A 13143-nucleotide genomic window follows, 5' to 3' on the forward strand; every position below is an offset into this window, starting at 1 on the left:
CATCGAGGTTAAAATCATAAGAAAAGCAATAAAATAATAAAACAAATGAAACGTATGTTATAAATGTTATTTCCTCCTTTTTAATTTTATTATCCTCTTAATTGTTGCCTCATCATTACCCGACGGATTATCCGTGGGCAAAGTTATGTTGTACATTGCTTAATGCGACATTTACAGACAATGTTACCAACTGAAGTTAAAGGTAGCCTGGATTCAGTCAGCTAGGTAACTACAATTACATAAACACAAGCCAAAATCTGAATCCAAAGTCACTCTTAACAAACATAAACAAAATGACATTCACAAGAAAACAATAATCAAACTGCAAATGTCGCCACATGTTACATATCTTGATGACACAACACCCCCCAAGAAGATCCTACAATGAACCTTTCACACCACACAAAATCACCTCATATTGCATTAGGGTTAGGAGTCAAAAGTGAGAGACCAGTATAGAATATGTCCATAATAATAATGATAGAAAATAAAATAAAATAAACAGGACATACTAATATAAAGCATAAACAAAACAGGATTAAAGGAATATAAGGTTGATTGATTCTTTTACATTTTCGTTGATCAAAGACGCAACCTATACGACTGAAATATATTTATAAAAATTAAGCAAAACAGACATCTGACAATCCTAATTAATTTCTTTACCAACAGTGTAATTTATCTCTCTCAGGAGGTATCCATGTTCATTTTAGCAAAAACTAAGGGGTGGGTAGAAATTCACCGTAAGTAAACTCTAAAAGAAAGTAAAAAGATTTTTCCAACGCTATGAAGGCAAGGGATACAACATGCAACGAACAAGTCCGCCTCCATGCTAATAATAGCATCCCTTGCCATTGGTTATTCCCATTATTACGAGTAACCAATAAATTGATTGGCTTTAGGTGAATCTGAGAATTCATTTAATGATAAAATTATCCATCCATTGTAGAGGGAAAAAATATTGCTCAAGTTCCTCTTTTAACACAAATTATACACCGACTCATCTAGTGAGTTTTCAGTTTAACAGCAGAGACTAGTAAAGAGGATAGTCTCCACACCTATTATGCTTTCCATAATCTGGCACTTTATTCAGAGCAGAAAAATTACTATTTAAGAGCAGAAAAATGACCTAAGTGCTGCAATCCAACAAGAACCGCAGTTATTAGTAATGCAATTGAAAGTACAGTGGAAATGCTGCAAACCTAGTTAACACAATGAAGGAGCAGTAATTCAAGTGCAGGGTTGTATCCAAGATATAAAGCCTATCCAGAAGCTTTTAACACTACTCCCAACATTTAGGGACGAAGGAAACCCAGCGTATGAGTTCTAGAAGTAGAAGAAACCCATCTAATGTGAAATTGCTTATTCAGAAGTGTCTATCTAAATAAGTTAATGACACTTCTCAATTCGTAGATCAATATCGACATGTAACTCCACCTGGTGTTACATTCATGCACCATGTATTGTTCGACAAATCCCACTAGCTACTCATACTTTCACCACAAGTTAGATCTTCAACAGTTATTTTGGAGCTTTGACGGTTCAATTTCTCCACTGACCACTTTATTTCAGAGTGACTTCAGTTATCACTTCACCTCCACTAGAGCTTTACCTCCTCGAGTTAAAACTGACTAATAATATAATACCCTCTTCAACATGTCTTTCAAGCCTACTTCAAGTCATCACCAATGGATGACGCCGGCAACATGCAAGCCAACGTGAAAACAATATGCTTAACCACCACCACAAACTCAACATCCAAGTCTGAAGGAAGATGCTCAATGGGTAGCCAAATCCGGTGTAAAATGGCAAATACAATTAAGAACAAATTGCCCCTCATCCAGTCAAAAATGATTATTCACATCTAAACTGCAATTGTCTATAATCCAACTTGCAATGACTATGATTATGGCTTATCCAATGGGCGTCATGCACTTGAGCAACTTTATGGTTCCCAATCCTCCTCAGGGTGGAAGGTCTTTAGGAAGCTTTCAGACATATCACGCTAGTGCCCCAAGACATACCTCACACAGATAAATCGAGCAGGTCAATTTGACAAGCCACAAATTCAATTATCCTACTAACACTTCTCTTTTTTAAATTGCCATACATGTATAGAAGCCATGCAGGTATTTTTATTTTAATTACCATAGATTAGTCCCCTAGCTGAAGCAAATTCAGTGGAACACCAAATTTAAAGGGTGTATCATATGCCATGCTAGAAAATCAATGGCAGAACAAGTCGATCATCTAAAAATTACAAAGAGCACAAAACTGGTGCCTAAATAACACCAGCAGGAAAAGCAATAAGTCAACTTAAAAACAAATAATTCAATTAGCAGGACCTTCCTAGTAGACAAGGATTAGCAAACAAAGTGTACAGATGCACTTGTTTGTACCACAAAAATCAAGTGGCCTGCCTTTAGGATTACCTAGCAACACGTGTACAGATGGGCATGTTCATGTAGTCGATTAGATTAGCGACTACCTTAATCAAGTGGCTCCATCCCTAGTTTTTGCATTTACTACAAGAATGAAGTAGCTCTCTAAGTGATTCTCTTCATATTAGGATCTGGCCTCATGTAAAAAAGTCTCACATTCAACAGGACAGTCAATTGCATATTGCACACAAGCAATAAATAACGCACATAGAACTATAACTACACATGGGATAAGTATGTTGAAAGTCCTTTTAACTTCGTCTAATTTCGTAATCAAGTCTCCTACTTCATTTTTATTGTTTTAAGTCATGAAACTTTTTGGAACACGTTTAAATCCAATTGGTAACTACATCTACAGTTGTTAAGGGATAGGTGGATTTAATGTTGTATCACTACGGTAATTGCTGAGGAAGTTATGGATTGGGCTTCATTATGTTCTTAAAAAACTTCCAGGCCATAAAGGATAAAAATAAAAACAAGCCAACTTGATTAGAAAATGGGGCAAAGTTACTGACTTATCCCAATTGACCACGGTGCACATTAGTAAAAATGAATAAAGATAAAACCAGTATTTCTTACAACCATTTTAATTTTTGAAGGTTCACCCATACCAGGAACGTAGAATTAACAAATAGGCATGCACATTTATGCAAAATGGGATCTTACAATCCCAAACAATGTTTTCTGACTAATTGATCCACAACATAACAATCCAAATCTTGCACCATATTCTTTTATCAGATAAAAGCCAGCCTCGAACAACAAAAATGCACGCTCACATAATATTAAACAACGACTCATTATTCTGCATCCCATCCAGCCAGAAACAACCAATTTGGGAGCTTGTATACTCTTGCACAATTTGTCTTCTCGAGTAAATATAAATTAAGAAAGAAAGCTACAGATAGACTCCCGTCCATGCCCAAATTATCAACTATGAGAAACCTACACAAGGCAGCAATCCAAATAACAAAAGTCAAATTGGTGGATCCCCACTCAAAAAAAATTGGTGGATCCCCATAAAATTTAGTAGTAAATTTCAACGAGACCCCTATAAATTTCAACTATGAGAAACCTAACAACGTTACTATATTTATGTAGCCTACATTTTTGGCTTGCCCTAACCATATCCGAATTCTCCACTTTAAAGACACATACATACCAAATTCTTCACTCCTCTTCCTCTTTGCTTAAGAGTATAAACATGTGTAGAATTGTGTAAGAAAACGAGCGTAGCTTCACATACAATAAGATCAACCATCTAACAGGTGCATAAAAGTTAACGAGATTCCAAATGGTAATCTTGAAAATGGTCATCAAGTACTTTGTTCCCATCAATCAGTGCAACATTGTGAAGGAACATGACGAAATACAGTCTAAGCTAACTCTTGGAGAGAGAAAATAGTTAGAACCCTTTGCACATGTGGTATTTTGACTTTCTTCAAGAAGCATTTATACACGACTCTTTACTTCACTAGTGTTTGTGGCTTCAGAATCCATTTGCTCTGATGGATAAAACTTTAGTCATTGGGAGCAAAAGATGGAATTTTATTGAAGCAACTAAAGCTACCCTATGTTGTACCTGAAATGCAATCAGAAATTCCTGCAAGATCTAGAGCAATTGAAGTTGACATAAACAGCAGCAAATGGAATCTCTTACTCCTCGCTCTATTGAATCAGTTCATGCTGATTTCTTCAAAAACAAATCCCCTCACAAAAACAGTGGGGGAGAAAGAGACACAAAGAAGATGGGACAACTAAAGCTTTCTAATTGATGTTGTACTTAGTAGAAACCCAACTTGTTCAACAGGTTCAATGAAAAATGAGCTAAGAAAAAACTATATTGCATTTTCATACCATAGATGCACATTAGTCCTATTGATTTGAGGCTGAGATTATTCTCTTCACAAGTTTATAATCCACATGGATTGGAGTGTCACAGGATGCACTCTTGATAAGTGTACCTAGCTAAGTGTTTGAGGGCTTGAAGCTAGTGACTTCATATGAGACAAATGAGGTCACTAAGTTGAGATCGAATGCAAGCTATAAATGTACTAGCAAAGTAATTAAAAGACCTGTGAAAGAAATGTGTGTGATATGTCTTGTTTTGCATATATTTGTTCTTAAGTTCAAGATTATCAGCTTTAAGATACCAAAGGGATCTCAAGGTTAATCCACCTAGTTCTTAAGTTCAGGGTTGTCCACTCAAGCTTAAAGTGAATCATGAAATCTTCATAACACATTAAGGTTCAAACACTAAATATATCTTTCCTAATGCACATTACTTTCCTAGATGCCCATTAAAATGATCTATAAGCACACTTAATCATCGGATTTGTTGGAAACAATTTAAATTACAGTTAACTGAACCTGAAAGCCCTAAAGCAACGATCATGAATCAGTATGCGTTCATGAATCCTGAACTTGATTAACTAAAGCATGCATCCATTGCAGAGTCACCATTCTTGCATCTGGATGGAGTCCACATTCAGGTATCAATGCATCTAAAAACTTATACACACATCAAATAACTTATAAATGAACTTGTGGTTGAAAGAGGACCCCTATTTTCTCTATCTTCTTTCACCTTGTTTATAAATAAGATTTTGGGAAAGATACTTTCCAATTTTCTACTCTCATCTCTTTATACAGGATTTGTCCCCTTGTGGCAATTCTTCTTCAAAAATATTTGTTAAAACAAAATGGCCTCTCAATAGGCTAAGTTAGTTTTTACATGAATGCATCAACTAGTTATAAAAGATCCACCAAGAAAGGCAGACCATTACTAGCTATTATCAGTAAAAACTAGTTGGTCCACCAATGGTAAATTTGCATAAATTTAGACTTCAGGTTGAGATTTACATGGTCTAGAAAGGAGCATAAGAATAATAATAAAAGATCCTATTAGAGGGGTGGACTGCAACTATGTTGTAGGAAGCTACTTGGTGTAAAAAGATTATCCCAGAAGGCCAGGCTTAAGGCCAAATATGTTCCAAAAGTTGATTGGTGGATAAAATCTTTGACACACAGCCTACAATGTGGCACAAGAAAAAACAATTATTTTTTAGGAAATAGAAGATTGATACACCTCATATAGAAGTGGTCCATTCATGATCAGCACAGGTAACCCAACGGGAAAGTGACTCCCAAACAAAAGAAAAATAACTCAGGCAACCAAAGAAAAACAACCACCATGATCAACTTACAAAGTATGTCATTACTACACAATGCTTTGAAACTAAAACATGTAGCTGACTCCACCTAGTAGGACTAGGCTTGTGATTGTTGTTTTACAGTTATTGCTGAAAATGTGCCAATGATCAATCAGTGGAATATCATTTCAATAAGAAAGTATCCTCGCAAAGTAATTAAATTTAAGATTCTAATGATGGAAAGTTAAGAAAATGACAAAAGCAACCTAAATGGCCAACTGAAGATCTAGAACCTTTATGGAAAACAGATTCATTTTTCAATAGCAATGCATATATTTTCATGCTTTCAGGTAAACGAAAAGCCTAACCCAAAATAACACCTCACAGTTCTACTTTATCTGACAAGTGATTACTAAGCATCAAAATCACCTGTTAACAATATACTGTCCTGAAACAAGCATTCAAACCCAAGAAAAGATTATAATTGTGCCTAAATCCCCTACTGTGGTGATTTTTCCATGCAATATATGCCCCTCCCACACAAATTCATTTGTACAAACCCAACTGTTATCATTATTTACTTGGATAGACCAGTTCTCTATTCCTTTCTAACTAGTTTGTGGACACTTCAGAGTTATAATAGACCTTACAATAAATTTCTTCAAACTTACCAACAACTCCAAGCAACACTAAAATAGCATTTAATCCCTCAGCAAATGAAATATTAGAACTTTCATGTGTGATCAGCAACATAATGCTATGAGAAATGGGATTAGTATGATCTTTGTTAACCTGGGTAGACAGTGGGTCTATCCCTTTCTAAAATGTTTTTTGTTAAACTATTGACCATGATCTCATCTAAAATATCAAGCCTATAGATAGAGGGTTAATTTCATCTTTTCATATTATTATTTTTACTCTCAGCGTGCCCTCTCAGGTCTGGCCAGATTTTACTGCATAACTGGTACAAATGCATGCAATTAATATATATTAAGTTAGCAGTGAGATTTGAACTTAAGACTTTTGTCTACTGTAATACCATGTCAAATTATTAACCTCATCTAAAAACCTAAGTTGGTCGGTAGAGGGTTAACATCAACTTTTATTTTATTATTTTTACTGAACAGTTTTTTCCTTCTTCACTTTCTGGATGTCTTAAGAGTAAATAGTTCTTTCATACACCAGTAGTCTGCATATGTGGCAACCACTTGGCATCCTTCTCCTCAAAGACTTTGACAACTTACCACAGGTTCTAAAGAACTTAAGTCACTTGACTCCAGTAAAACTACAGTAGCAACATTCTGTGATGAATCCTCTCAGATAGTCCATTTCTTAAATCAAGATGCATTGATATGGTTTGAAGAATAAAGATATATTCCCAACAACACGAGGAATAGCAGAAATTTTTTATTTCTAATCCACAACTAAGTTTTAATATTTTAAGCATCAACCGCTTGGCTGTTATGCATTAGAAATGCAGAACAGAGTTTGCAGTTTCTATGTTAATGCACAACACTGCAAAATTTGTGCATTAATATCAAAACTGCAGTAGTTGTTTTTCACTTTTGATCAAAAGTAGTTTCGTGAGTTTGATGTGACAAGAGTTTTAATTTGGGAATATTTGTTTGAGTTTCGGTTTTACTTTGTAAAAGTTTTTTTGTAAATAGTTCTAAAATTTGAAAAAAAAAAAAAAAACTCCAGATAATATCCTAATAGAAACATGGAAATGCTTGAGAAGAGGCCATTTCTTGATTAAAAATTAATTTAATGTGATATCTTTAAATAAAAAATTGTCAAGTGAGTGGAGAAATAGCATGTTAATGCCCACTTACAAGAATAAAGAAGATGTTCAAAGTTGTGGAAACAATATAGAGAAGCCAATTGGTCATTCTGAAACTTTGGGAGAGGGTAACTGAGCATACATCAAAGAGAACCACCGAAGTCTCTAAAAATTGATTTCGTTTTATTCCTGGTAAGCAACTACGCAAACTGTCTACTTATTTAGGAATTTAATGAAAAGGTCCAAAGACAAACAAAAACTTTAGCAAATGATGTTTTATGAACTCCCTAAAAGTCTACAATACAGTCCCAACAGAAGTATTAAAGGTGGTGTTAGAGAAGAAAGAATTCAAATTGCTGATATACATGTTATTAAGGACATGTATATTCAAGCAGATATTGTGTTAGGACGTGAGAAAAGGTTGCTTTTATAATTACTATTAGATTGCATCAAGGATCTACATTTAGCCCTATCTCTTTGCTCTTGTGATGGATGAAATTAAGAAACACATCCAGGAAGAAGTGTCTTGGTGTAAGTTATTTGTAGTTGATATTGTTCAATCAGATGAAACATACAAAAGGTGTGAACAATATGAATTGTGGAGAAACACCTTAAAATTCAAAGATTTTAAGGTAAGCAAGTCAAAAACTACAACAACAACAACATATCCAACCTTTATCCCCACTATGTGGGGTCGGCTACATGAATTCTAGACTTCCATGTATTTCTGTCTTTTGACATATCTTCATTTAGATCCATACACTTCATATCAAACTTTAATGTCTCTCCCAAAGTCTTTTTGGGCCTGCCTCTACCTCTTTTTTTGACTAATTGTTCCATTTCATCAACTCTCCTCACAGGAGCGTCTCTTGGTCTCCTTCTCACATGACCAAACCATCTTAGTCTAGTCTCTCTCATCTTCTCCTCGATTGACACTACTCCTACCTTATTGCGAATAACTTCATTTCTAATTTTATCCTTCCTTGTATAGCCTCACATCCATCTTAACATCCTCATCTCCGCTACACTCGTCTTTTGCTCATGCTGGTATTTGACTGCCCAACATTCTGGGCCATACAACAAGACTGGTCTTATAGCTGTTCTATAGAATTTTTCTTTCAGTTTTAATGGGATTTTACCATCACATAACACCTCCGATGCATTTCTTCATTTTAGCCAACCTGCCTTAATTCTATGTGCGACATCCTCGTGAATTTCTCCATCTTTTTGAATCACTGATCCCAAATATCGAAAATGGTCTTTTCCTTGTAAAATTTGGTCTTCCAATTTTATTATAACATCATCCACTCTTGCATTCTTACTAAATTTGCATTCCATATATTCTATTTTCTTTCTACTTAATTTAAATCCCTTAGATTCTAAATTGTTTCCCCACAACTCAAGCTTAGTGTTCACTCCTCCTTTTGTTTCATCCACCAACACTATGTCGTCTGCAAATAGCATACACCATGGCACCTCTATCTGAATATCTTTAGTGAGTTCATCCATTACTAGAGCAAATAAGTATGGACTTAGTGCAGAACCTTGATGCAGTCCTATTGTAGTTGTAAACGGTTCAGTATCCCCTCCGCATGTTCTGACCCTCGTCTCTACACCGTGATACATGTCCTTAAGGGCTTGTATATAGGCTATTCTAACTCCTTTCTTCTCTAAAACCCTCCATAATACTTCTATAGGGACCTTATCATAGGCCTTTTCTAGATCTATAAACACCATATGTAGGTCTTTCGGATGATCCCGATACCTTTCCATATGTAAGGACCCTATCAAGTCAAAAACTACATTTGTGGAATTTAAGTCTAGTAAATACTAAGTGCAGAGAGGTCATTAAGAGACTTGCGAATCAAGTTATACCAGAAAAGGTCACTTTAGATATCTTGGATCAATTGTTCAAACAGAAAGAGAAATTAGGGAGAATGTTACTCAGAGAATTGAGGTCTACGGTTAAAGTACAGAAGTGCATCCAACATTTTATACAATCATAAAACCCATTTAAAGCCAAAATGAAATTTCTATTAAACAATTATAAGACTATCTTTGTTATATAGCTCAAAATGTTGAACAACTTCAATACCAATACTGCAAAATATGAGTGTAACTAAGATGACGTTGTTACAATGGATATAGTCATACAAAAAGCACAAAATAAGAAAAGGCAATAATAAGGTTGGAGTTGTCCTTATAAAAGATAAGATGCGGGAGACAGGATTAAATAGTTTAGAGATGTGATAGGAAGACATTGGATGAAATGAAGTTTGTAGCAAAAGATGGAAAGAAACACCAACCAAAAAAGAAGGGTGAAAAACCCTTAAACATAACATTGAACCATGAATAGAGATGGATAGAGGCCTAGAATGCATTTAGTCAACTTCACATAATGGATTGAGGCTTGTGATTTAGTTACTATTATCCAAGAACATATTTACGAATATTATTTAAAATAATTCCAAGTCTTCATAATTTATCACCAAACCCTAAGTTCTCAACTCATGATATGTTCTGCGTGTGTATCAGGCACTGGACATACATGTTTCCAGGATAGGTTCACGTCCTCCAATTGTTCCACCACTGCAAGATTTTTAGAAAAATATATGACACTCATATATATTTGAGAATATCCAACACATACGCGCCTCTGGAAGTATCTATGCTTTGATGCCCCATGAACCAGCCAATATAAAATTTTGATGGAAATTCACTGTTGTCAATCAAAAACATCCATTTCACAAATTACAAGGATATGGTTCATGACTTACTGAAATCAAATACCACATTGCAAGATAAAATTGGCAAAACAAAACAATGTTGACCTGAGCTCTAACTGATCTTATAGACTTATTCAGAAGAATAGAACAACCACAACACAAGCAAAACGCATATACCATACACCTAATGTAAATCCATTAGAACAGCCTACGACACAAGTATCCATTTCTCTGTTTTACAATTAACTTTTTGTAACTCAAAAAGGCAGGATGTTGCAACTGCAATTTTTTTTCTGCTCAATAAAAGAGGGAGATGGGCCAACCAACGTACCAATCCCATACGGGCTTACCATGAGGTCCATTCCTCACTAAGGAATTCTCCAGTTTGAGCCATAGCTACTACCAAGAAAGCGAGCCTATTGCCCTAGCCCCACTGAAGTGCACAGGGCAATTCTATTTTTTCGATTAACTCATTGTCACGGTCGTAGGGTTTAACCTAGGGTTTGTAAGGGAATTTGGAAGAAATCGGGGAAGAGAAAATAGAAAGGGAGGGGAAAATCCAAAGAATGGAGAGAGATCAGGGAGAATAGAGACAAAGGGAGGGAAGAGCAGAAACATACTAGAGAGAACTCGGGGAGAAAATTGAGAGAGAAAAGCAATCAATTAGTTATTACTCAATATTCCAAAAGATCCTCTCAAGTAGCTTATATAGCTACTCTTATAGTTAGTGCTTTCAGTTATAATTTGTAACTAAAAGTATTACAGTTTTCCATTCTAAAACAGAAATGTAACTGAAAAACATACTAATTGTAAGAGAAAAATACAAATCAGTAGTTGCAGCATATGCTTTAATGACCATTATACCATAGGGTCATGACAATCCACCCTCCTTAAAAGTTTTCTTGTCCCCAAGAAATCTCAGTAAAGTTCTGGAGTGATTATGGCCATTGATTCTGCATGTCCCTTACAGCAGAAATAACTCCATCAACCCCTGCTTTTACGATCTAATTCATCCATCTTAGACTGTTCCTTAGCCATCTCTTTTTCTTTTCTTTTCTTTTCTTTTCTTTTTTTCCTTTCCTTCTTTCTCCTTCTAAGCCTTTTCCTCTCTTCTCTTACATTCTGTTGTTGTAGCTTTTCCTGCAAAAATGAAATGTAGACTTTGTAGATCACCATGTCAAGGCTCCCTTCCACAATGTCAAAACTCCAGAACCATATGGCAGCAACCTTCTCTTCCTTCATCTTCCAAATCTGGTCTACACCAGGTGATATGACAGCAATAAGGTCATATTGTCCAAGATCAAAAATGCCCAAAACAGCAGTGAGATTTTCTCCAGCTGGAATTATCTTAACCTGTGACTCCTCAGCTTTTCCCAAAACCAAAGGCAAAGAAGCAGTACTCTTAGAATCTTCTTTCTCAGAACCATTCTTGCCCTCAGCCTCCAGCTGTTTTTTTTTTTGTCCAAGTCCTCATCGGCTGCTTGTCCACACTCCTCAGCTTCAGTATCAGCTTCCTTAGAGCCAATGTAAGATTGTTCTGGTCCAGATTGTTCCATCAAAATTCCTTTAGCTACATGTGGACTGTCACAAACTTGCAAGCTGCTCTTAAGATAACTTTTAGGCGGCAGCCTATGCTTGCTGTAAATGGCTTCTAGCACCAACTCTTGCATCTTAGCCTTCTCAGCTGCTGCTTGTACTGTGGCAGGACACATCATTTTCACCATATGCCTTAGCATATCGTTAAGGCCATTAATGAATCTCGACACAAAGTAAGACTCATTCAAGGTCAGATGGGAATTGAGCAACAGTGCTTTCAATTCCTCAAACCTCACATTATAATCCGTTGCGGAGCCTTCTTGCTTTAGGTTATTACATTCTTCACTGAACCTCTAATCTCCGACCTGATTTAATGCTAATTCATCTATTGTCTGCAAATTGGAAGCATTAGGTATGCTGAAAGTTGACTCCATGGATCTAGAGCTTCCAATGCTTGCTCAAATTGGTCCTATAGTGGATCTAGAGCTTCCAAGCTGACTCCATGGACGAGTAAGGCCAAGATCTCCACCTGTCATTGGATCTGATCTTGTTGAAATGTTGTCTCGAGTATATCCTAGAAGATCGGTGAAGGCATGCAGTTATATAATTGGCTATTGGAGGCTTAGAAAGATAGTTGTATCCCATGTGTAATTAGTAATAGTTGTGGGGTGAAACTGTAATTATCCAATTCTTGTCATTGTCATGTCAGCCCTATCATTCTATAAATAGGGCAAGGGGTAGCCAATTAAGTCAGATTCTATTCTTCTGTTTCTATGTAACGAGTGCACTGTTCGGGGACAAAAGCTGGGTGTTTCCTTCCGTTAAAGCTTTGTAATCTTGGAAAGTTGTTGGGGTGTACTCGAGATAGTTAGGAGGAGGGATTCTACTGCTGTATTGATCGTTCTTCTTCTTAATAAGACTGCTAGGAGGGCTCTTTGAAGGCTGGATGTAGGTTTCCTCAAGGGAAACCGAAACAGGATAAATCTTTGCGTTGTGTGGTTTGCCTTCTGTTTCTTGTTCTTATTTTCATTCTGTTTGATTGCTTATATTTTCTGTTTTCAATTCCTATAATTGCTAGGTGGATTTGAGAGTGTTGAGAGAGGCATATTCCATCTAAGGGTCATTCCGCATAGTCCTAGGATAACAGATCTCTTTCTTGGAATAATGGAATCCGAATACTCCTTCGAAAGTAACTCAGCTGGGAGGCAAATCAGAAATCATTTGGCCACCATAATCATAACTTTGTCCAGCTGTCTGTTAAGTTCAGCACATGTTTCCTCAAGTTTTGCGTCCATGACTCGCTTTTGAAACTGCTTCTGCTGCATGACTCTACCTCCTAAACTTGATTGACTCTGTTCGGCTTCCAAAATCACCAAAATTCAGTCACTTAAACTACTTTGATAAATCGCCAAGACCTACTGATAATCAATTGCCTCCAAATCCGCAACCTTAGCAGCTTCAAGTTCAACCAACCTAATTCCGCCTCAAATGAAATCCACCGAGATCTA

The 13143-nt window shown here is 36.2% G+C and overlaps 1 protein-coding gene across 11 annotated transcripts in view; it reads right to left on the reverse strand.

Moving 5' to 3' along the window:
- Positions 1-13143, reverse strand: part of LOC127812742 (tubulin beta-2 chain) — a 34317-nt gene that overhangs the window by 2536 nt on the left and 18638 nt on the right. For 4 of the 11 annotated variants that reach the window (XM_052353321.1, XM_052353286.1, XM_052353265.1 and 1 more), the window contains one exon: positions 110-10092. The exons of 1 other annotated variant lie outside the window; for it this stretch is intronic. The gene's annotated coding sequence lies outside the window, so the exon portion shown is untranslated. Of the gene's footprint in view, positions 1-109; positions 10093-13143 lie in introns of those variants that run through there. 6 more of the 11 variants (XM_052353305.1, XM_052353295.1, XM_052353290.1 and 3 more) reach the window with 4 other exon arrangements.

Source organism: Diospyros lotus, chromosome 1, assembly GCF_014633365.1.
Source record: "Diospyros lotus cultivar Yz01 chromosome 1, ASM1463336v1, whole genome shotgun sequence".
Classification (NCBI taxonomy): domain Eukaryota; kingdom Viridiplantae; phylum Streptophyta; class Magnoliopsida; order Ericales; family Ebenaceae; genus Diospyros; species Diospyros lotus.